Source organism: Athene noctua, unplaced genomic scaffold (genome assembly GCF_965140245.1).
Source record: "Athene noctua unplaced genomic scaffold, bAthNoc1.hap1.1 HAP1_HAP1_scaffold_84, whole genome shotgun sequence".
NCBI classification, from domain to species: Eukaryota; Metazoa; Chordata; class Aves; order Strigiformes; family Strigidae; genus Athene; species Athene noctua.
In genome coordinates this window covers 351,522-374,385 of record NW_027437571.1, presented here as the reverse complement: position 1 = coordinate 374,385, position 22,864 = coordinate 351,522, and the positions used below count along the sequence as shown (strand labels likewise).

The window sequence follows — 22,864 nt, the reverse complement described above, 5'->3', positions numbered from 1 at the left end:
CCTCAGAGACCCCAGCAGGCGCCCAGGGGCTGTGTGTGTCACCCCGAGGGCGGTCCGGCCGCGTAGCGTGCGAGCGAGCGAGGCTGCGTGTGTGGGAAGCCTGGTCTCATAAGAGCCAAGAGACACCGTGTATTCTTTTAGGTGGAGAACAGCCAGGTGACTGGAGCTACAGAGGAGAAAAGGAGAAAGAGGGGTCTGAACTGGGAAATGTCCCTGGCAGCGCTGGGAGCGACAGCTGTGGTTCGGGGCACTTGGGGCCTTGTCGCTTCTCCTGTGATTTTTGGGCCCTCCCCTGTTTCCCCTCTATCCAACGCTGTGACTTTTTTTTTTTTCTTCCCTTTACCTCTGCTCTCCTCTTCTGCTCCCTCTTTGTCTTTTTCTAGCTCTCCCTTTTTCTTTTTCTCTAGGCGCCCTTGTCCTGCTCCCTCTCCTGTTTTTCATCCTCTGTCTCTCTCCTGCAGCCTAGCACTGTTTTTTCCCTTTTCCAGCTCTTTGTCCTGATCGGCACTAGTCTCTTTTCCCCCACAACTTCTCTGGCCTGTTCCCTGGCGTTCTTTCCCTCTCCATGCCTGTGTGTGCCGCTCCCTATCCCTGCCTTCCTATTTCCCTCCCTCCTTCTCTTCCTCCCTCTATCCCATATTCTCGCTCGTGCCCCACCCCTGCTCCTCTATCTCCCTGTCCCCCTCCTCCACCCTGTTCACCTCGCCCTCTCTCAGACCCTCTGTGCTGCTCCTGGTCTCGACTATTGATTGCTTCATCTCTCTGCCTTGGTCTCTGTCGCCGTCTTTTCTAACGCTCCACCTCTCTGTCCTTCTCTCTGTTGCTCCTGTTGGTGCCAGGCCAGCATCCTGTGCCCCGTCCCTCTCCCTTCCGCAGTCGTCTCCTGCTCTCTGGCTCCCTGTCCCTCACTTCTAGATGCCTCTGTGCTGCCTCCTCTCTTTCCTGATCCCTCTGGCCTGCTCCCCATCGCTGCCTTGGCGTCCTTTCTCCCCCTCTCTGCCTCGCTCCCGTCCTTCTCCTTGTCTCTCGGTTTCCTTCTCCACCACCGCCTCGCTGCCTGTCCCTTTTCTCTTCTCTCTGACCTCCAGCCTCGCCTGAACATTTTGCCTCTAGAGCTCCATACCACTCCCTGTCCCATTGTTTCCCAGTATAACCCCGTGCCCAGCTCCCTGTGCCATTATTAGGATTAGACAACCTGTCCTGCTCTGTGCCCTTTTCCCCTTCACCCTCCAGCCCATCACGGTCTTTCCTTTCTCCCTCTCTTTGTCCCGATCCCTCTCTCACCCCCTCAAGCCCTCTGCCTTTTTTACCGTCTCTTGCTCTCCCTCCCTCCCTCCCTCCCCCCCACATTTGGTTTCTCTCTCTCTTCTTTCTACTCTCCACTCATCATTCTCTCTCTCCCTCCCTCTTGCTCCCTGACCCTGTTTCTCTCCACCCCGTCCCTGCAGGACTCCTCATTCCTTTTCTAGTGATTTCTCCAGCTCTACTTCCCCCACGTCCTCCCACCCCTTTTGAAACCGAGAGGCATTAGCCCCTCAGACCTTGCAGCCTTTTCCAGCATCTGCTTTTTTCTGGCCTGCATTTGCCCTCCAGCCTCCAGTTTTTTCTGGCCCACACTTGCAATCCGTCCCTTCCAGCCCTTTTTGGCCTCTGCTTTTTTCTGGCCTCTACTTCCCTCCGGCCTCCCAGCTCTTTTCAGTCTCCCACCCCTTTTTGGCTTCCACATTTTTCTGGCCTCTTTTTCCCTTCCAGCCTTCCTTTTTGACCTCCTGCTGCTTTTCGGCCCCCACTTTTCTCTGGCCTTTATGTGCTCTTTGAACTGCTGACCCTTTTTTGCCCACCCAGCCCTTTTCTGTCTCCCACCCCTTTTTGCACTCCACGATTTTCTGCCCTTTACTTGCCCTTTGGCCTCACACCTGTAGAAGAATTTAAAATATAATCTCTGGTATATTTGAAATAGATTTTAAGGCCTAGTGAAATGTGTCCAGGACTGAGCTATACTGTAATATTACCAAGGCAACCGGAATGCTGCTCAACAGGCCTGAGAAGCATTCTTGGCCTGCTGCTTGTATAGTCCCAGCCCAAGGCTGGTTTAAAACCCCATCAAGCTGATCCTATAGAGACAGGTTTAACAAAGGATGGTTAATTGACTGAACACGGGGGGTTTGCTAGATTAGGAGAATTTAGTATCTAGAAACTGCTTGCTCTACCGAAGCTTTTAATAGAATGTCTTGAAGTCTTAGAATTGTGCGAGGTGAAAACTAGTGGAAGAAAGATGAAGAAGATGATGACCCGAAAGATGACCCTGAAATCAGTTTCAACAAGGATTGGAACCAGAAGAGAATAATTAGACTGAGACAGGGTGTTGTAGTGAACTTCAATAAATGATGAGCATCAAGAACTGAAAGGTTGAGTGGAAACTTATGAAGACTTTGGACTTAGGTGATACATTTAGGAATAGTGTATAAACCGTGTGAGGCCTTCGGACAACCTTGGGGGCCCAGCGGTGAGGGGAGCCCATTGCCCTTGCCGTGGTTAACCTTGGGACCCACCACCCTTGGGGCAATTAAAGCCAGGCCCAACACCCTTCGGACACATCACCCTGGGGGCTGTGAACCCCGGGGGCCCATCACTTTTTACTTCAAAGGACTTTGGGATTGTGGCACCCACTGAAGTGACGACGAAATCTGTCTCCATCCTGGGTGGCGCTCGGAGGGGTGCGGCAGTAGGGTCCTGTGCTCCCGCTCCACTCAGCACTGAGGAGCCCACCCGCTGGCCACTGGGTCTAAGTCCTGGGCTACCAGAGATGGAGTGACTGGGAGAGAGCCCAGTAAAGAACTGTTCAGCCTGGAGAAGGTTTGGGTGTTGGTAGTCCCGCCCAGGTGGGGCCTCAGCAGTGGCAGTGACAGGACAAGGGGCGCAGAGCACAAACCTCGACACAGAGTGACTTGGGGAGACATGTTTTTTACTGGGGGGGGTGTGACTGAGGCTCCTCGGGGAGGTCTCTGATGGTGGAGGGAGAAAAGGCCACCTGGATGTGGCTACGGTGGCCTCCCAGGGGCTTGCCTGAGCCCCCCAGCACCCCTTTAAGGTGCCTGCTGACCCCCAGGGTCTCCCAAGGCACCTTCTGAGCACCCCCGGACCCTATGAAGTTCCCTTAAGCTCCCCCCCCTGCACCCCATGAAGGTCCCTGTTGACCCCCAGGGACCCTCATGAGCCTCCCAGCACCCCATAAAGGGACCTTCTGCCCCCCATCGAACCTCCCAATCCCCTCCAGGACCCCACAAATGTCTCTGCTCCACCCTAGGAACTCACAGGACCTTTTCCAGAAGGAGGGGGACAGCTGGTGACACCGGGGACATGGCGGGGGCTCAGCGTCTCCCCCGGCCAGCGCATGGAGGCGGTGGGCAGCATCCCGCAGCCTCCCACGGTGCTCGAGGCGGCAGTGCAGCCCGGGGGGGGATGGACACCAGCCCCCCCCCGCAATCCCCAGCACCCAGCAGTGATGGTCCCCGTCGAGTCGTTGTCCCCGCCTTGCAGCACCCCATGGCACACAGGTCCCCCCAGCATCTGCCAGCAGGGCCTCCAGGGCCACCATGGGCGCATCGTGGCCACTGCGCCTGGGCCACCCCTCCAGTGCCCAGCCCAGGTATGCTGCGTCCCGCTCGGCCGGTGACAGAAGGGCTGGAACCTGCGGCGGGCCACAACCCTCCAGCAGCCCTCGGGATTCCAGGTACCTGCAGGGACATGGGACACGGGTCATGGGGACACTGGAGTCATTGAGGGCATGGGGGATATTGGGGTCAGTGGGGACACTGGGGTCATGGGAACACTGGGATCACTGGGGATATTGGGGACACTGGAGTCACTGGGAACACTGGAGTCACTGGAGATACTGGGGTCATGGGATATTGGGGTCACTGGGGACACAGGTCAGCAGGGACATGGGGATATTGGGGACACAGGAGACATGGAGATGCTGGAGTCACCAGGGACACGGGTCACTGGGAACATTGGGGTCATTGGTGTCACCAGTGACAGTGGGGTAAGCAGTGACACGGGGGGCACCGGGCTGTGGCTCTCCAGTAGCCCCCGTGGCACGAGGTACTTGTGGAGACATTGGGGACAATTGGGGCATGGTGGCAGTGGGGACACCAGGGACACTGAGGTCACTGGGAGTGGGGGGTGGCCCTGGGCTGAGGGTGGCAGCACTGGCAGGGACACTGGGGACATGGGGACACAGGGTGGGCACTGGGATCAGCAGTGACCAAGGCGTTGCCAGGACGGGGATAGAGCCTGGCGGGCATCAGTGACCCCCCTGATCCCCTCCCAGTGCTCCCAGTGACCCCCTCACCGGTGCCAGGCATCCCCGAAGAAGGGCCAGGCAGCAGCGTTGTCCTCCACGGCCACCCCGGCACCCTCCACGTAGTCCCACGCGAGGGGCAGGACCCACAGCAGCTCAACCCCCCACCGCTCTGGGGACTCCCCCCGAGCCCCCAGCGCCCCAAAGAGGGACACTGCCAGCGCCCCAAGGTACCCTAAAGGTGACGGGTTTCAGGAGGTCTCTGGTGTCCTCTGTCCGTGTCCCCCCCCGCACCCCAGGCCTGGCACCCACCGGTGGGGTGGTGGTGGGTCATGCGCCCGCTCTCGATGCTCACCCGGATCAGCGTCGGCAGCTCCCAGGCGTGGGGGTACCTGTGGTGGGTCAGCCCTGTCCCCGTCCCTCCCCTTGTCCCCTGCCCTGTCCCTGTAGCCCCAGCCTTGTCTCCATCCCCATCCTGGCACTCTTGGCCCCGCTATCCTTGTCTCCATCCCCCTGTCACCAGCCTCCCGGCTCCAGCACCACCATCTCGGCAGTCCCTGGTCTTTGTCCCCTCCAGCTCTGACACCCCCGTGTCCCCATCAACCTCTGTGTCCCCATCCCCCTGCCTCTGACACCCCCATGTCCCTGTCACCCCCATTTCCCCACCCGCCCCAGGCCCCACACCCATGTCCCCATCCCCCCTTGTCCGTCTCCCCACGTCCCCATCCCCCTCCCATCTCTGACACCCCATCTCCCCACCCCTGTCCCCTCCATGTCCCCATTCCTCCACCTCTGACACCCCCATGTCCCAACCCCCCTCTGTGTCCCCATATTCCGGCCTCTGACACCTCCATGTCCCTGTCACCCCCATGTCCCCATCCCCTCATGTGTGTGTCCGTCCCCCCCGTCCGTCCCCCCTACCCAGCTCCGACACCCTCATGTCCCCATCCCGCCCCCCCCAGATCTGACAGCCTGGTGTCCCCATCCCTGTCCCCTCCAGCTCTGACACCCCCTCATTCCCCTCCCCACCTATTCCATGCCCCCCCAGCTCTGATACTCCCACCCCCTGTCCCCATGTGTGTCCCCATGTCCCCCCCCCCCTCCCCCTTGTCCCTGTCCCCACCTGAGGCCGATGGCCAGGCTGCGCATGGCGGCCCCGCAGCCGGTGCCGCTGGGGTTGAAGGGGATGCGGTAGCCCTCGGGCTCCCCCGGCCGCAGCTGCGAGGTGCCTGTAGGGGGTGTGGAGGGGGTGAGACCCTCCCCTGGCACCCCCTGAACCCCCCCAGACTGTCCCCCCTGCCACTCACCCAGGATGCTGGTGGGCCCCGGCTTGCGCCCCTCCATGTCACCCATGGCAGCCACGTACCGGCGAGCCAGCTCCTGTAAGAGGGGTTCCCCCTCTAGGCCTGGGGAGGGGGAGACTAGTGAGAACCCCCCCTTGGGCCACCCGTATAGGAGAGGAAGGTGAGGCCCCATGTACCTCCCTCCCCCATACAGGAGGGGAAGGGGGACAACATCCGTGAACACCCCAGAACTCAAGGAGAAATAGGAACACTCCTGAGCACCCCAAATTGGGTGAGAAAGGAGTAACCCCCTCCCCCTGCACCTCACCCAATTGAGAAGGGGAAATGGGCCCCCTCCAGCACCCAATATGGGAAGGGAACACAAACTCCTACAAACCGGGGGGAAAAATAGGACACCTCCACCCCACCCCTGAGGGGAAATGGGGACCCCTCCAATTATTTTTTTGGGGAAATAGGAAGCCTCCCTGGATCCCCTAAAAGGAGGGGTGTGTGGAACTAGGATGCCCCCAACCCCCCTCCAGGGCCTGTCAGGGACCCCCAAAAGCTCCCCGCAAGGACCCCCCATACAGCCCAGGGTTATAACAGGGACCCCTGAATGCCCTCAGAACCCCCCCTAAGCAACTCAGAGGTATAACAAGGACCCCCCCAACCTCATCAGAGACCCTCCCCATACAGCCCAGGAGTATAATGGGGACCCCCCCACCTCCCCCAGGACTTCCCTATACAGCCCAGGGGTACAACAGGGATCCCAAACCCCCTCAGAAACCCCCCTAAGCAGCTCAGAGGTATAATGGGGTCCCCTCCATACAGCGCAGGGGTATAATGGGGACCCCCCACCTCACCACAGCCCCCTACCATGCAGTCCCAGGGTATAACAGGGACCACCACCACCACCACACTGCTGGGGACCCTCCCCAGTGTTTGTGGGGTACAATGGAGATCGTGTCATCTCCCCCACCCCCTCAAACCTGTGGCCAGGCCCTCGGCAGTCGCGAGGTGGAGGACAGTGTCATCGCCACATCGGGCCACTTGGGGGGCTCAAGGGTGATGGTCTCCAGCCCCCGCTGTTCGGCCAGCTCGGCATGGATCTGGGGGCCCGAGGTACAATATTCCCAGCGGCCCCCCCAGTAACCCAGCGCGTCCCCCACTCCACCCAGCACCATGGCTGCTTCGTAGGCTTTGACTGAGGGCTCCCTGGGGGGAACGGGAGGGTTAGGGGGGTGCCAGCACTGGGGGGAGTGTGGGGAACCCCCGGGGGCACTCACGTCTCCTCCATTGCAGTGGCAGCTGGGGATGCCCATCAGGTTCAGGGCGTGGGGCCAGTGCTGGCCGGGATCCCTTAAGGACACCCCGGGGATTTTTGGGAAGGGGACAGGGCCTGGTCCCATGGTGATGGGGATGAGGGGTGACGGACCCCAGGGCCTCTGTGCCTGGGGGGTGGCAGGGAGGGAGAAGGCTCAGGGGGGGCTCAAAACGCATGGTGGGGGGGGTCTGGGGGGGGCACCCAGAGGGGCATGGATAGGGGGTGTACCCAAAGAGGGCTGGGGTACCCAAAGGGGCACAGAGGAGCTGGGGGGGGGTCACCCAGAGGGGGCTGGGGGGACATTCAAAGGGGCACAGAAGAACATGGGGTCACCCAAAAGGGCTGGGCAGGGCATCTGAAGGGGTACCCAGGCACATCAGGGGTGCCCAAAAGGTCAGGTGGGCACCCGAACACATGGAGAGCACCCAGAAAGGGGGGGGGGGGGCATCTAAAGGGGCACCCAAGTACATGGGGGGGCACCCAAAAGGGCCAGGGGGGCACCCAGTGGGGAGAGAGGCCCCAAAAGGATTTGGGGGAGGGCTGGGGTTTAGCAGCCCTGGGGGAAGGTGGTGTGGGGAGAAAAGGAGCATTCCAAGGAAAAATGTCTCTGCCAAACATTTTCCCTGTTTTTATTTCACTGGGATGGGGCAAAAACTGCCCTGAGCCATATTTTGGGGCACAATCCCCCAAAACTGATATCACTTGGCTTGGGGGAGCGATATGCAGCCCTGCTCTGACAACTGGGGCCTATGCCAACCAAAAACCTCTGGGTTTTGTTATTCAAAAATGGTAAATTTATGTTTGGTGGTGGGCAACGAGTGGTTAAAAGATCGTCCTTAAATTTCAGAGCCCTAATTATGGAGTCAGGCCCAAGGCCTCAGCTCAGGCCCCAGCCAGGCCAGAAAAGTGTAACTCCTGCTTTCCTAGCAGCAGCTTTTAATTTTTTTTTTGTTTGTTTTGCACAAATTGTGCCAAAGGATACAGAAATCTTTGATCTGTTTGGAAAAATCCTGTTGGGGTGAGGGGGTCCGGCAGGTTGTTGGTAGTAAAACAGGTAAATAATGGGGTTTAAAATTCATTGTCAGTTTGGAAAATTACAAAAACCCTGAAACAAAGAGCTTCACTCCCCAGTCAGGACTGCGAAGAACCGCTCACAGGGTTCCTTTTCACAGTGCTGGGGATCACTCCACTACAAGTGCCCGCTTACTAACAAACCTCTCTGACTAATACACACAAAATCACTCATCGGCACCAGATCTCTTGGAAAAGGCAGTCTGATGCTAATGGCTTCTTAGAACTCATTTACATAGTAAAAACAGAGTCAGGGTCTTCTCCCCTCCTTAGGGGTCCCCACAGCCTTTCTCTCACTGTCCCTTAGTGAACCTTAGGTCTCTCGTGTCCATCTCTGGTCACGGAGTTACTTCATCCCTCCTTCAGCTCGTTTGTTCCAGCTCTCAGCACTTGTGACACTGGCGTCTTCTTAGGCCCTTTGTTTGCTTGAGGATCCTGCTACTAGGGATGGACTCGGGGAGTTTCTCAGAGTGTCCCAGGTCTGTCTTATCTTTACTAGGCAAGGAGTTAAAGGTTTCAAACATCTTACAAGTGGGTGACTGGGTAACAACTACAGAGGGTAGTTAAGAAAATGTATAAATGAAATTCCATACATTACAGTAAAATACAGGACAAATACAAGCTGGTAAACCACAAAAGATGTCTGACGTTAAAACTAAAAGTCCTATTTTACAGGTCTCTGTACGTTAGCAATTTCAAGTATATTTGTAGCAGCTTCCCTTCAGGAACTTTGTTAGGAACTTTGTTAGGAACTCAGCAGGCTGCCTTGTTCATCATTGCGATTATTCAGTCAGGAAAGACAGAAAGAAGGCCGGCAGGTTCCAGTTTCTTATCTTCCTTCCAAGGCCTGTTTCTCCTCAAAGCCTTGCTGCTTCCCCAGGCCTGTGCAGAGCTGAGTGGCCGATGTCGATTTGCCTCTTAACATGTTGAATCTCCCACGGCCGCGCAGGGCTGACACTCGCACACCCGCCCAATGAAAACTGGGCTTCTTGGCTGGTCAGGGCTAGCAGCTGCTGATTGCCTTTGTTCTCGGGGCCTCGTGGTGGTTGGGGTTCTGGGGTTATGCAGTGCTGGGGTAATGGTTTTCCAGGGTTATCACACAGTAGTTTTAGGGAGAGCCAGTGTTACTGGGTGCCAGGGTTATGGGGGCGTAGGCTTACAGTGAGCTGGGGTTATGGGGTGTTAGGGTTACGGGATGGCAGAGTGTAGGGGGGATAGCATTAAGGTGTGTTATTTTAGGGACAAAATCTGGGCTTTTTGGTCCTGGATTCCTGGGTTGCTTATGTTCTTGGGCACGGACATGCCTCCAATGTCAACAAAACATTTTGGGTAGCTGCTGTAGAGGATGCTGGGCCTGTGGTGTGACGCTTGTGCCCTGGGACAGGAGGTTTGTGACCCACCCAAGCAGAGAAATGGGCTGTGTCACCAAAGGCACTGGGGGAGTCTAAGAGGTTTGGTGGGACTGTTGAGGTGACACAGGTGTGCTTGCCTGTGACCTTGGCTCACGGGTATTGTGTCTTCCTTAACCCCAGCACCTTGCTGCTGAGGATTGTCCATCCACAGCCTGTTTGGAGCAGGAAATCCAGACTGTTACTCATTTTTCTCCACCCCAGAGTCTCCCCAAGTCTGGCCTGAGCCCTGGGTCCAGTACGGGGGACCAGATGGAAGGACTGGACATCATCATGTGTGGAGAGGTGGAGGTAGTAGGAGCCGAGGTACCTAAGGCTGCCTTTTGGAAGCCTTGGCTCAGCTGGCAGGAGTCAGGCACGAAGTGTCTCTCTTGGCTCCAAGGTCACTCCTGCCAGCAGCTGCCTGCCTTGTTCAGGACCCTTAGCTTGGATGTAGTTCCTTTTGTTTGCAAGGAGCGGCTCTTTGTCCTCTGCCCTGGGCATGACCCCCCCATGCATCACAAAGGGACACCAGTGCCTCCCAGTGTGGCGCTGTGCTGGCATGGGCAGTGCTGGGGAGAGACGGGCTCCGATGGGAGCAGCACTGCCCTGGCACAGGGACATGGCCTGCCAGCCTCAGAAGGCTCTGCGGGGCCTTGCTCTTCCCCTTGCTGAGCACTTCCGCAGCACAGGTGTCTGCCTGGCCGCAGCAGGATGGGCCAGCTGACCTCCTGCTTCTCCCGGTGCGTACCCGCTCTGTCTCTGTGGCACCAGGCATGGCCGGTTCCCGGCAGAGCCCCGTGTCTTATGTCCACACTGTGTCTTTGCTGAGGCAGCTCTGGTGGCAGCCAGCTGGGTGTCCTCGTGACCCAACGGCATTCCAAGCTGCTCCGCTGTGACTGCATGGAGGTGACCTGGCATGGGAGGACGAGAAGGAGACACCTCCTGGTTTTCCAAGACGCCCTTGCTATTGCCAAGCACAGGTAAGAGGAGAAGATGGCAGTACTCTTTCTTCCCAACTCCTGCCTCCAATACCAGCCTTCAGGAAATACCTCACAAAGCCCTCACAGGCTTGCCTTTCGTCCAGTGTCCAAGAACGTCGCAGGGAGGTTTCCTTGGGAGGGTCAGGCGGTCAGAAACCAGGGCTGTAAGAGTCAGGGTGTCTCCCCAGCCAGGATGTTGCCGGTTTGTGCGACCAGCAACTCTGAGCCACCCTTCCCAGGGTTGTCTGGGTGCAGAGGCTCTCCCAAGGAGGATTGCCATAGTTGCCCCCACCGAAGGCAACCTCACCATCAGCCCCTGCTCTTCCTGGCTGCAGGTGTGGCACCAGCTTCTGGCTGCAGCACAGGGTGTGTCTCAGTGAGCTCCGGGTGCTGTGCAGGGAGAAGGCAGCGTGCGGATGTGCAGAGGAAGAGACACCGCTGGGCCTGGACTGCTGCGGGACCCTCATCCTTGCCTGGCCCAGCAGCTTCCGCATGGTCACTTTTGTGTGAGTGGCGGTGACGTGTCACCCAGGTGCTGGGCTCTCTGGCCCAGTGCTTTCCCTCAGAGCCCAGCTGGCTCCTCAGGCTCGCATCACAGGGTGGGGGGGAAGCAGAGGCACTCCTTTGCTTGTGTTCGACTTGTGTGGAGTGTGTGCAACTTGACCTGGCGGGGGGAAATGGGAGGGGCAGCCGTGACAGGGATGTCCCCAAGACCCTCCTCCAGCTTCGTTAGGGCTAATGAAGCACCCCACACCCTGTCTGGTTGTCACCTGTTCCCCTGCGGTCCCCAGTGTCCTCTTGGGTCACCCCAGGGCCTCCCCACAGTCCCCAGTGTCCCTTTGGGTCACTCCAGGATCCCCAAAACGCTCTCTTGGACCTCTGGGATGTCCAGTATCACCCTGAGTCAGCTTAAGGTGTCCTCTGGGGTCTGCCTGGGTAACCCTCGTGTGCCCCATGATCTCCCTCATCCTGATCATTCCCCTCGGGGTCCCCAGTGCCCCCCTGGGTCACCTCATGGCCCCCAATGTCCCCACCAGTCACCCCATGTCCCCAGTGTGTTGCAGGGTCTCCCAGCTCGCCCTGGGATCCCCATGTCTTGCCCTGGTGTGACCCAGTGTCCCCCTGATCCTGTGTGTTCCTTTCCAGGGTCCTCACTGTCCCTCCGAGTCCCCCTGTTGTGTCCCTGCTGGGGTGCCCCCATGTCCCTCTAGTGCTGCTGGGTCGCCCTGGGTCCCCAAAATCTTGCTGGGTTCCCCCTGGTCCTGCCTGATCCCCCAGGACCCCCCGGTTTCTCCCAGTCCCCCTCAGTCAGTCTCCTCCCGGTGTCCCCCTGCTCGCCGCAGCTCCCCGGTGTCCCCTCAGGCCCAGCCCCGCTCCCCAGCTCTGGGCCCCCCCAGAGGAGTGATCCCCCTCCAGGCCTGTGCTCACCCACCCTGGGGCAATAGAGCTGGTTCGGCACTACCGGGTGTCACCCTCCGTGGCCTCCCGGGTCCGATCCACCCGCCGGGGTTGTTCAAGCTCCCCCGGGCCGACCCGCTGCTCCCGGGGCCCACTGCCCGTCCCCGCGGTCTCTCAGACCCGGTTCCACGCGGCGGGAAAAACGAGGCGCCGTGGGGGGGGAGAACAGCCAATGAGAGCGAGAGGCGGCTGCTGCTGGCCCCGCCCCCGACGTGCCCACATCCCACCGAGCATCCCACCGGACCTTGCCCGCGTGCAGGCCCCGCCCCCCCGGCAGCCTCGTCCAACCGGAGCAGCGGCTTGCGTGGGACTGGCCACGCCCCCTGGCGCAGGACACGCCCCACCGCGGGCTGGTGCCAGCGGAGCGCAGGAGAGGTGTGAGGGCGGGATTCCCGGGCCTGGGCCTGGGCCTGGGCCTGGGCCTGCCCCACCCCGGGTTGGGCCTGCTCCACCCGGGCCTGGGCCTGCCCCACCCGGCCTGGGCCTGCCCCACCCGGCCTGGGCCTGCTCCACCCGGACCTGGGCCTGCCCCACCCGGCCTGGGCCTGCTCCACCCGGGCCTGGGCCTGCCCCACCCGGCCTGGGCCTGCCCCACCCGGCCTGGGCCTGCTCCACCCGGCCTGGGCCTGCCCCACCCGGCCTGGGCCTGCCCCACCCGGGTCTGGGCCTGCCCCTCCCGGGTCTGGGCCTGCCCCTCCCGGGCCTGGCCCCCCTCATCCCTGGGCCTGGCCCCCTCAAGGCTCTCAGCCCTCCTCTTGAATTGGGAACCCCCTGGACCTGGAACCCCCTGTGATTTCTGCCCCCACCCCGGGTCTGATCCCTCCTCTCACCCTGGACCCCCGGCAATGTGCCCTCCCCCCTGGTCTGACGCCCCGAGGCCGTTTGACCCCAACATTTGCCCCTCCCCAGCAGATGTCGCAGCAGGGAGGCAGCACCCAAGACCCGAATCAGACTGGCAGCCGCCGGTGAGGGGGAAGGGGAGGCACCACACCCTGCCGCGTGTCAACCCCCACCCCCTTGTCACCCCCTGGTTGTCCCCACAGTGCCCCTCCAGCCGTCCCTCACCCTGCCCTGTGGTGTCACCTCTTCCTCTCCTGGTGCCCCCCGTCTCCCCGCAATGGGACTCGGTGTTGCCATCCTGTGCCCCCCTGTGTCACCTCCCCTCCAGTGTCCCCCCCTTCGGTGTTCCCCTGATGTCCTCCCATGCCCCCCGTGTACTCCCATGGCTCCCCAGTGTCCACACTATGTACCTCCCATCGGTGCAGCCCCCCATGCCCCCCCCCGTTTTCCCCCCATGTGTGCTCCCCCATGTCACCCTTTTTCGTCCCTCCCTGTGGTGTCCCCCCCCAGGCGCCCTCGCCAGAACTGGCGCTTGCTGCTCCTGGACCTGGAACAGATGGTGCCATGGCCCCGTGGTGATGGGGGACCCCACACCGAGGTACAGGGGGGTCACCCTTCATAGTGGGGACACACTGTGGTGTTAGGGGGGAGGGCAGGGTGTCAGGGAGGTCTGTGGGAGGATCCTGAGTGCTGGGGAGGGGTCTCAGAGAGGGCTGATGGGGGGCAGGGCGCCAGGGGGAGACTGGGGTGGGGATCTGCGTGCTGGGGGTCATCTGGGTGCTTGGGAGATCTAGCGGGGGCCCTGGGGGCTGAGGGGAGCTTCACCCCCACACCCATCTGGACCTCCCGGACTCCCCTCCCCAGGTGCAGATACTAGAGAATGTCCTGGGGTACATCCAGTACCTGCAGGGAATCCTGAGTGTCCTCCAGGGTGATGCAGGTAATGGAGATCCCCCCCACATCCAGGGACACACTCCCTGACCCCCCACCCCAAATTTTTGAGTACCCTCCCTGGGACCCTCTACTTGCTGAGACCCCCCCCGACCTCCTCCTTTCCCACCCACCCCCACTTCAAGCTCTACAGGCCACCCCTAAGGCCCTCTGCATTGGGGGACTGCCCCCCCAGTGACAGACCTCCTATGTCCACAGGCAACCCCGGTGACAGTGACAGTGACAGTGAGAGTACGGAGGCGGGACCGAGCACTAGAGGCACATGGAGGTAGGTGATGGGCGGGGGGCAAATGGATGGGGGCACTGCCAGGTGCTGACCCCCTCCTTGCCCCCCTCAGCCCCCCCAAGCAGCAGCTGGTGCCTTACGAGGAGGAAGAAGAAAAGGAGATGAGGGGGGGCAGTGACCCCTGGATGGGCCTTACTGGGCCCTGCTGGGAGGCACTGGACTGGGAAGGGGGGGCTCCCCTGAGCCCCTCTCCGGAGCGGGAGGGGCTGCTGGGGCTCAGCCCCTCCTTGCTGGCCTCGCCACCCCCCCCCGGGGCCCCCTGATGAAGTGCTACAAGGTAGGTTTGCGGGGGCCGGGGGGGGTGTGACAATGTGTCTGTGCCCCCCCAGTTCAGTGTCACCATCCCCCCCCAGATCTCTTCGCAGACGTCTATCTCGGCCCGCAGGTAGGGACTGTCAGCGCACAAGTGTCACCTCTCCTCCTCCGATGTCACCCCTCCCAGTGTCACCCCTAGGGGACACAACTGTCCCCGCAGGCCCCAGCAGTGGCATCGCAGGAGGCAGCGGCCAGTGGCAGCCCGGTGACCCCCAGGGTGGCTGTGGAGATGGGGGGGTCACCGCGCACACAGGGACAGGGTGTCCCCCTCCGCCCCAAGAAGAGATGTATAAATGGGTTCATCATGTTCTGCCGCATCAACCGGAGAAACTACATGAGGTGGAGACACGGGGACCCTGGGGGGGACATGGACACCCTGGGGACAACATGGGGACTCTAGGGACATGGGGACCTGAGAAGAGGGATGTGGGAACAATATGGGTACCCAGGAGGATGGAGACCCCAGGGAGGACATGGGGACCCTGGGGACAACATGGGGGCCCAGGAAGTTGGAGACCTCAGGGGAGGAGGAGTGTGTGGGGACCCCACAGAGGACATGGGGACCCCAGGGAGGACATGGGGACCCCAGGAGGATGGAGACCCCAGGGAGGAGGGGGTATATGGGGACCCTGGGACAACATGGGGACCCCAGGAGGATGGGGACAGCCAAGGGGCATATGAGCTCTGTGGGGGAACACGGGGACTGGCGAAGGGGTGTCCTGAGGTGGTGACACCCCCGACAATGGTGCCAGAGCCTACCCAGGAGTGGCCTCCTCTGCGGTCACGCGGGAGCTGGCGCAGCTCTGGCACAGCCTCAGCCCTGATGAGCGCCACTCATACTGGTACATCCTGGTTCATACTGGGTGCCCAGATGCCTGGGTGTCCACCCCAGACACCTGGGAGTTCCCCCTTCTGGACGCTGGGGTCCCTCACTGTGTCCCCTCTGTCCCCCACAGCCTGTGGGCCCAGCGGTTCAACCGTCTGAACAACCGGGTGACAGAGCTGGATGGGGATGAGGATGATGACGACATCAACCCCCCTGCGCCCCTCCAGCTGCCACTGGCTGCCTGCGCTGGCACGCTTGGGGGGAGCCCTCTGCCACCCTGATGTCCCCTCCTGTCACCATCCTGTCCCTGTCCCCACCCCTGTTCTTGTCCCCATATCCCTGTCCTCATCCCATCCCTGTTCTTGTCCCCATATCCCTGTCCCCGTCCCTGTTCTCATCCCCATATCCCTGTCCTCATCCCCTCCCTGTTCTTGTCCCCATATCCTGTCCCCGTCCCTGTTCTTGTCCCCATATCCCTGTCCCCACCCCTGTTCTTGTCCCCATATCCCTGTCCCCGTCCCTGTTCTTGTCCCCATATCCCTGTCCTCATCCCGTCCCTGTTCTTGTCCCCATATCCCTGTCCCCACCCCTGTTCTTGTCCCCATTCCTTCTGTGTCCTGGTCCCTGTCCCCACCCCTATCCCCATCGCTGTCCTTGTCCCTGTTCCTGGGGGTTTTAACCACATAAAATTTATTCCCGGGAGGGGCTGGTCCTGCCATGCAGCGGACAAGGACACCTGTGGACACCTGTGGCCCCGCCAGGGCAGTGGCTGTCCCAGATGGGGGCTTGCCGAGTTGAACAATAAAATCCTTTCTGTGTCTCTGACCCTTGTCCTTCCATGTGTTTCGTGTGTGTCCCAAGTGTCCCCCCCATGTCCCTGGTGTCCCCAACAAGGCAGACAGCTTCATAGGAGCCTTTTATTGGGGAGCGGGGGTGTCTGGACCCCCTCAATTCTTCCTGGGCCTGGAGACCTGAGCCAACACCCACAGAGAGTAGCAGGTGCCTGCTGGGATAGGGGGGCTCAGGGACACCCTGCCCCCTGGGACCCCTCCTTGCCCCCCACCCCAAGGGACGCAGGTGTCCAGGAGGGACCCAGGCATCCGGGGGGTGTGATGGCGGTGGGTGCAGCCCAGCTGGTGGTGGGGAGGGGACGTGAGAGTTTGCGGAGCCTCATGGAGGTTCTTGCGGTTGGAGGACACATAAAAGGGGGGAGGGGGGGGCAGATACAGATATTTGGGGAGCAGAAGGGGGCTTTCAGGTCCCCTTGGTCACCCCAGGGGGGTGACAGCGGGGAGGGGATGGGGACAGGGCGGTGGGAGCAGTGGCCGAGGAGCCTGAGACCTGGCGCTCTCGTTTCCCAGATGAGCGGCAGGGGCGGGGACAGGGTTGGGGACAGGGACACTTGCTGCTGGACATGAGGAAGACACTGCTGGGGCTGATGGCCAGGCGGCAGGGGACGGCGCCCCAGCGGGCACCATGGAGTGTGTGACTTGACCTGCTGGTGGGAAATGGGGGTGGCAGCGGTGACAGGGATGTCCCCAAGGCCCTCCCCCAGCCTCGTTAGGGCTAACGGAGCGCCCCACAACCTGTCTGGTTGTCACCTGTTCCCCTGTGGTCCCCAGTGTCCTCTTGGGTCACCCCAGGTTTCCCCACTGTGGGAATTAAGAACTAGTGGTTACCAAAAGGTGAACTGACCTTGAGGCTAGAAGAATAATTTTGGGAAACTGCGGCAGTGTTGTGTAACACCGTGTTTTGTGAAAAACAGCAGCAAAAAACACCCCCTGCAGAGTCTGGTGAGCGTGTGAGCAATAAACAGGCACAGCCTGGAGGTCAGTGGGATGCAAAAGTGAAACGGAACCGATGTAAACAGGGGCAATGAACGGAGCTGGCGCACAGGGCGGCGGCGTTTGCTCTTCCCCCTTCAGCAAAGCGGTGTGAGTCAGTCATCAGCTGCTGACAATGTCCTGCAGCCCGTCATGGACCTCCTGGACAGCAAGAGAGTGTGGGGGCAACGGGGACACACCCTCCCCTCCCCAATGCCCCGGGCCCCCCCCAGGAGTCTGGGGGACCTCCAGGGTCAGGGTGACCGCTCAAGGGGTGGCAGCAGGGTGCTGTGCCGGGACTTTCAGCTCCATCCCCTCGCTGCAGCCTGACGCTCCGCCAAGATCTGCGAGCAGATGGTGCTGAAGTGGGTGCTGAAGGGGCTCTGGAAGCTGGTGATGAACACGACGGAGAAGACAATTGTCCTGCTGACTGGCTGGATGGTGAATGATGGGGAGGGGGACTTTTCAAGGCTGTCTTCATGAGTAATTTAGTTTGAGTCTCTCTGCTCTGCAAAAAAATGAATGGAAAAAAATCATGTCCCTTTGGTTAATTCAAACTAGATGATTAGCTTACGAGGGGAAATACCACTTTAGTTTGGGCCAGTTCTGCCCTACTAGTGAAAGCAAGCTCAAACCCCACCTCCGCCCCCTGAAATTTCTGCGATAAAATTTCTAGCACTGACAGTTTCATTTTCATTTAAATGTAAAGCACTGAGCTTGACAAGTGTGGCTGTCGACGGATGAAGCTCCAAGAAACAGAGAGAATGTGGCTCTCTTCTGTTCTGTCAGTCTGCAGCACTTTCAGCACAGGTGAATCATTTTTGGTGAACAGCTCTGAAAGCAACAGCGCAGAGTTTTCATGCTTTAGCCGTGTGCAGTTTTGTTGCAGGGCAAGCTGGTCAGGCTTTAAAATCTGGTTTATGCAGGTGAGACTTTGCTGCGGTTTGTTCCTCTCCAAAGATCTCTTGGGGGGGCAGCCTAACAGAAGCAGAAGCAGCTTAAGCCAGATCAGGACAGAACCTCATGCATTAGCAGACCCTCCTTTAGTGACCTTTGAGACCATTTTGCATTCAAACTATTAAAAAACTGAAAAAGAGTTTGCTACTTGTGTTTGATATTCAAACCTGAAGATTTCTTGAAAGGTCCTGTTAGGGTGTTGAGACAATAAAAGCACGATGTTACACATAAAATTTTGCTTTTATGTCTGTGAGGGGGTTCTCTGAAGTGCCGTGTAATTACATATGAATACACATTCTTACAAATTGACTAATGTTTTCCTCTGTGTTGATGTCATTTTCAGAATACACAGACGATAATGCCCTGATTCCCAAGAACTCCCTGGTAATTGTTAGAAGAATGACTGCTGGAGGAATTAAAGCTGCCAGCAAAACACGTGTTATGTAAGTACCCATAAAGTACTGTAGTCTTTGTGAGGGCTTTCAGTGGGTTAACTTTTTTTATGGAGGTTATTTTACAGAGGCATTGGAATTGTATCTTTCTTGTTAAAGGTGCAGTTCCTTCTGATTGTCATGGGATAGATTTTGATGTGTCTGTCCCACAGTAGAGTCACATTTTTAGCCCTGCTGGGACGCGGGGGCTCAAACTCCACCAATGGTGACTTTTAAGATGATTCTGTTGGGTTTGTTCTTGGGTTGATTTTTCTGAGAGCCAAGTTGTAGATCCTGTTTCCTCTGTGTAGAGAGATTCCTTATTATATGTGTTTGCTTTTATTGCTTTTGTAGTAAAGACAGATGCACGTTATAGTATAAACATAATTTGTTCCCACCTCACAAGAGTCTGATTCTCAGTGTTAACTATTTGTTGCACTTGGGGAAGGAGGGGCAGGATATGGCAGGTATTCTTACACCTCAGATCTGGGTATTTTCCATACTAGCTATAGAGGCAAGATGAAGGAAGGGTTGCCAGCCGGCAAACCATGCAAACTAGATGTATGAATTGTTAACTATATCAGTGGTTGCAGGTACAGATCAATGAGCATGTGGAACCTCAGCAAATTTTCAAATGTAATATATTTTTCCTAAAATATTGCAGCTTTTTCAAGATTATCTTAAAGCAAATTCTGGCAATTAAGACCTTTTTGTTGTTGTTGTTTTTGTGTCACAGGGCTCCTAAATCAGACAAAATCTTAGCAACTGCTTTCAGGTGACATTTCTACTACTATTTTTAGTTGATATAGCCTATGCAACACGTTCAGTATTTTGGCACTTTCATGGCTAAGTATGGTGGATATCTGAACACAGTGCTTGGGCTTCCACAAAGGAACACTGTTCTAAGGACTGTGCTGCTGACTGTCTCGTTATTTCTTTGTCAGATGACTGTTTTCACTTAAGTAAACTTGCACTTTGGACTGTCTAGACTATCACTGTCCTTTCTTAGCAACTAAAGTACTGGTTCCTGGTATTTGGTATACAGATATACAGATTGGCTGAAGTTGCCTTCCTATTTTGATGGTTGATTATTTAAGGACACAAAACTGTAGTACAGATTTCATCTTTTTGATACATACGTAGCAGAGACAAAATATCTGAGGAGTCCCTATTGCACTGTTGTGTTCTACAGCTACAGGTCTCAGAATAATTGGTGCCGAAGTAGAAATGTAATTTTGGGGTTTTTTTTTAGTTGCACTGAATGTACCAAGAGAGGACACTTTATGCAGATGAATGAATTTCCACATTCACTAGACTATCAGAACATAGTATTTTAATGTTCAGGTTTTATAATCTGTTTTCACTGCTTTATGCTCAGTAAAAGTGCTTTAAGTTCTGATCACCTTTATTCTTCTTTATTCTCCTTCTAGAAGTCAAATGGAGCCAGTGAGTGGAGCATCAAAAGCAGTATGTAAAAACACAACCTCACACTTTTTTCTACATTCTGCACTTATTTCTAAATAATGTAGCCTTGTATTATTTTTCCAAGCATTAACTTAATATATTTTCCAGTAAAACATAGTATACAGTGTAAAGACAGTGTATTTGATTCAATATAGCAAAGACCGAGTAACGCCATCATTTGCACTGTTCTGATGCAAATCTTGGTATTTGTGCCTAGTGATGCATTGTATTTCATATTGAATATGCTAGAATATTTCCTGAATGACTTCATGTTAGATCAAGTAGGTTCAGGGCTTGCACAACTGAACTTGGTTCCATGTTCTACATCTGCCTGTCTATAGGTTGTAATATGTACGTTTGTATACGCGGTTGTGTGCTTTTGCTTTCTTGCAATTAAAATTGTTTGAAATGTATTTTTTGCCGTTTTCACTTTGTGTCACTTGGCTTTTGTTTTTAAACAGTTTCTTTGCCTAATGGTTCTGGAAAATGTTATCAAAACCCACTGAGAAACCGTTGTTGTTTAACTTGGTACTGTTTATTACTTTTGACTTGGGTGTTCAAACAAATACCAAACCCAACACATCCCCTGTGTTTTGGGGACAGTTCTGTGCAGCTCAGTGATTCCTTTCCGTGCTCTGAAGTACTTGGGTATTCGTTCCTAAAACTGTATAACTGAAGTGATATTGTTTGGGCCCCTGAGTCCATCACTGTCTCTAATACAGTGTACAAACTTTGGCACAAGGTTAGAGCCTGGTGCATTTGTGGGTAATACCTGTTCTTTTTCTTAACTTCTGCCTGCAGTACATTTTGTAATCTGGGTGACTTGGGGGTTAACTGCTGCTTTAGTTTTGCAAAAGTTAAAGCTTTTCTTTAGTATACCACCACTTGGAATTTACATTTGGGAAAGAGGCAGCATTTTTATTTGCGTTTGAAAACATTCAGCCGCTAAAATGTAAACAGGTAACACAAGGAAATACTTGACTGCTAGTGGTCTAGATCCTGATTTGCCACTTGGGTCAAATACTGTGTGTAACTACACATTTCAAAGGAGTCCTTATAGTATAAAAATTACTATGTACTGTTTTTTATTTTCCCTCTTCATTTCAACTATAACTGCTTTTTCCTCATGAGAATGATGTGAGGCATCACACTAACCCTGGATCATTGGATCTGATCACTGATAAGCTGTTAGGATAACTTAATCTAGAAATCTATGAGCTCTGTCTGTGTGTTCTGTGAAGAATACAGCCTCTGATTCTTGTGGAATTGTATACAATCAACTGTAATTTGAAAACTTTTTGAATGTAGGTCTAAAACCACTAATCTGAGATCTGCAATTCTATCCCTGATTGGTTAGAGTTCCTTTTTGGACATGAATGCCTTTCGCTGTGAGGTTCAGTTAGTTTAACTGGCCCAGTGACCCTAGTAGTGAATGTAACAGATTTACACGAACCATGTTGATAGTATTTGATTTAATTCAAAGGGGGTTTTATTGCTTGAAAAGAGTTCTTTTCCCTTTTGCTTACTAGCATGTGTATAAACACAAATCACGTGTTCATAAATAGGGTTGACATTCTTTTAGCTTCACGTGTTCTCTGGCATCTTACCGTAAGCTAACAGAGATGCCTCAAAAAAAATTAATGTTTGTAAAAGCATAACCATGTGTTTTATTATCATTTATAAATGATGAAACATTAACTGATCAATTTATGAACTACACTGAAAATAAGTTTCCTGTAGTGATGCTTCGTCCTCAAATAAATATTTTTAAAAATCCTTTTAACTGAAAATTGACAGCGTCGTTACACCTTTGAGTTTTAAGCAGTTGTGAGCATTTGACAAGGGTCTGTCTCAGATATTCTGGAGCAATACATTGATCTCAAGCAGGTTTGGTTATTTTTGTTTCTTCTCATTAACCACATTGGCACTCTTAATTTGTCATAGGTTTGGACTTTGTTTTGAACAAATACAGTTACACTAGGCTGGAAATGCCTCTTTCAGTGACATTCAGATGATATAGTGCAGACTTTCAGACTACAGTAGAGGTTAACTCTTGCTATGTTTTGGCTGTAGAACTTGAGTATGTGTTTACTTTTTTGTGAACAGATTGATGACTCCTCTGCATCTATTTCTCTGGCCCAGCTTACTAAGGTGTATATATATTCTTGTCAAACACTTAAAGAAGAATGTTTGCTTCATATTTTTAGACCTTTTACTGTGATCTATATCTGGATAACTGTTGTAATGTGAACAAAACTTTAATTTAGTTTGAAATAATTCAGAGGATTAATTTTAACTTTAAAAAGTGTGTCTATTTTGATACTACCCTGTAAAGAGCAGTTCCCAGTTTGGGAAGATTGAAGGTGGGAGTACCTTACCAGGCTCAACATTATGTTGCAGATTACTCATCTTCAAGACACAAAGAAGCAGCACTTCAGAAGCTGCTCACCATTTTTCATATGGCTTGTTAATTTTGCATTGGGAAGTAACACAATTTTTATGGAAGAATTTAATTGGCTGCAAGCGATGGACATTTCGGGAGTGTTTGCAAGAGCCAAAATCGGAGCCTTGCTGTAACATGGACAATTGCGTGGCTATTTTTGAGTTTCTAGTCACTATAGTTAGAGACTGTTACACAGTTTCATAAATTGCAGTATATATACAGTGGACAACACAATCTAATCTATTTGAATTCAGACTGTGCAAATCGGGCAATGGTACCTGTTTGCAGGAATGTGGATGTGTGGCATATTAGCAGAGGTGACCATCTGAGACTGCTGTAATGCCATGGTTTGCTATGGAACTGCTTGCTTTTTTGCTCAGTAATGTGTAACTTTGTCTGGGCAAGCACTAGTGATTGCACTTTGTGGAAAGGACTAGTGCTAGCCAATTAAGTTACTAGTCTTTAAATCTGTGAAGATTAGAGAAGGCAGGTCCTGACGCAGAGGAGCTAGTTCTTTCTTCTGAAAATAAAGGCTGGAGTGAATTTCTAAGAAAGACAAGTCTCGTCCCACTGGACGAGATTTCTTCTTCTCTCTCTCACTGTAGAAATTAAATTGTGTATGTTTGACCAAAAAAACCCCTCACAAAGTTTGGAAGGTAGCCACCAAAAGAAATTGGTCTCCATTAGTGCTGTCCCTAAACATGTCCTTGGTTTTGTA

At 55.2% G+C, this 22,864-nt stretch overlaps 2 pseudogenes; one reads left to right on the top strand and one right to left on the bottom strand.

The window, feature by feature from the left end:
- Positions 1–137: 137 nt before the first annotated feature.
- On the bottom strand, positions 138–6,883 carry LOC141955039 (ADP-ribosylhydrolase ARH1-like; annotated as a pseudogene).
- A 3,389-nt stretch (positions 6,884–10,272) lies between these two features.
- The window catches only part of LOC141955038 (E3 ubiquitin-protein ligase RBBP6-like), a 28,815-nt pseudogene continuing 16,223 nt past the window's right edge, over positions 10,273–22,864 (top strand).